Source organism: Silene latifolia, chromosome 9 (assembly GCF_048544455.1).
Source record: "Silene latifolia isolate original U9 population chromosome 9, ASM4854445v1, whole genome shotgun sequence".
Lineage (NCBI taxonomy): Eukaryota > Viridiplantae > Streptophyta > Magnoliopsida > Caryophyllales > Caryophyllaceae > Silene > Silene latifolia.
This window is the reverse complement of record NC_133534.1, coordinates 39,935,881-39,937,469: the sequence shown is the minus strand read 5'-3', so window position 1 is coordinate 39,937,469 and position 1,589 is coordinate 39,935,881. Positions and strand designations below refer to the sequence as shown.

At 39.8% G+C, this 1,589-nt stretch overlaps 1 long non-coding RNA gene across 1 annotated transcript; it reads right to left on the bottom strand.

Annotated features, from left to right (window-relative positions):
* Positions 1-451: 451 nt before the first annotated feature.
* LOC141602619 (uncharacterized) lies at positions 452-1,000 on the bottom strand. The gene is made up of 3 exons (XR_012524567.1): positions 842-1,000; positions 634-760; positions 452-512 (listed from the first exon to the last, which is right to left on the bottom strand). It is a non-coding gene; the product is annotated as an uncharacterized LOC141602619 (long non-coding RNA).
* Between the last annotated feature and the right edge of the window lie 589 nt (positions 1,001-1,589).

Here is a 1,589-nt window from a genome sequence, read left to right as displayed (position 1 = left end):
TTCCTCTCTGAATGAAAAAAAAAACATACATGTTAGAAAATCAACAAAAAATCTAACATAAAATAAACATGTTGCATTGAAAACAAAAAAAAAGTGTGAAATAATAGACAAACTTACACCCAACATACGATTCCAGAACGATCGTGAACCCGCGTAATGAGTAGGCTCGTTCACGGCGTCTTCCTTTCCTCCTCTTTTGTTGAGAGATGCTTGCTTAGACTTCTTCTGAAAAGCTTTACTTTTGGTATGCTTTATTAAGCCTTCATACTTGTCACCTGCAATTACACATATGAAATCATAACTAATAAGTTACTGATATTATTTATAATATAAGAGAGTATATGCTAATTAATACAAATAACAAAACAAGTTAATTAAATACCTTTCATGTGGTCTGGTTCCTTTGGGCGCCTAACTACCTTCCAAATCATGTCCCGATATCGTCGAGTACCGACGTCATTGTACCTGTTACGGACATTCTGTTCTTGAGACGGTGACCAAGCAAATGATAACTACAAAAAAAAGCGACAAAATTTCATATTAGTATAAAATAAAAGTATAACCTTGGTTCTTAAAAATTTATCAAAATTAATTATTTGGTTTCTAAAACAAAGAATTACGGAAAATATATACCCGAAAGTTATTGAACCACGCCTCTCTTTGTGCATGAGAAGCTTGTGTCCACGATGTAGGAATTGGACCCACGAAATTAGTCTTCGTGCTTTTCGTGACACCTCGTATCACGCAATCGTCCATAAACCTGCATTCAATTTGAACATGTAAAATTACAAACAAAAAAAAAAGAAATAAAAATAGTAGACTAATAAAGAATAAAACTTACCATAATCCCGTCGGCTCAAGAATCATCCGATGATCCGAAGTGTACCGTATCGGCACCCGTGCTGGCTCGTCGGTAGCGTCAGTCTCCTCACCGTCACCGTCTGTCTGCATCGGATCCTCCTGCACAAACTCCTCCTCCTTCTCCGGACGCGTACTCTGTCCTCCTCCTGAGCCGCCTCCACGCTTCGTACCTCGACCTGCTCCAGCCATCTTGTGGACAAGGCCCTCGGGAACTGCGTCCGCGGGATCCACACCAGGCATAATCGACTCGAGGTTCTTTCGAATCGAATTAAGACATATTAGAGTCGCCACCAAGTTTTTTGGGAACTTGGAACCGTTCAAGTCAACTTTACACCTTTCATCAAAAAGCATAAAGCCCATCGACTACGAGTGATTAAAGATAAAGACTTGTACCCTATATCACTCGATTAGAATGACTCTCGTAATCCAATGGTATTTAGACGGATCCACAAACCATAGATCTTGATTAAGGGGTGAGGGTACGTGTTGGGAAGCCCATAAGGACACCCAACCCCGCCCGTCAATAACGGCCTCTACTAAGTCAAGTGTCGGAGTTCAAACAAGGTCATAGCTACTACGATGTATGATATGCAAACGTTGTTTTAACCCTATCATGTGACAGCAATTTCTATGTCGTTTTAGATGCAACTAAACTAGCTTTGTCAAAGTTGTAATTTAGCATGTGGGTTGATTGATCTAACAACATACAAAACAAAGCAAGCAAGGCT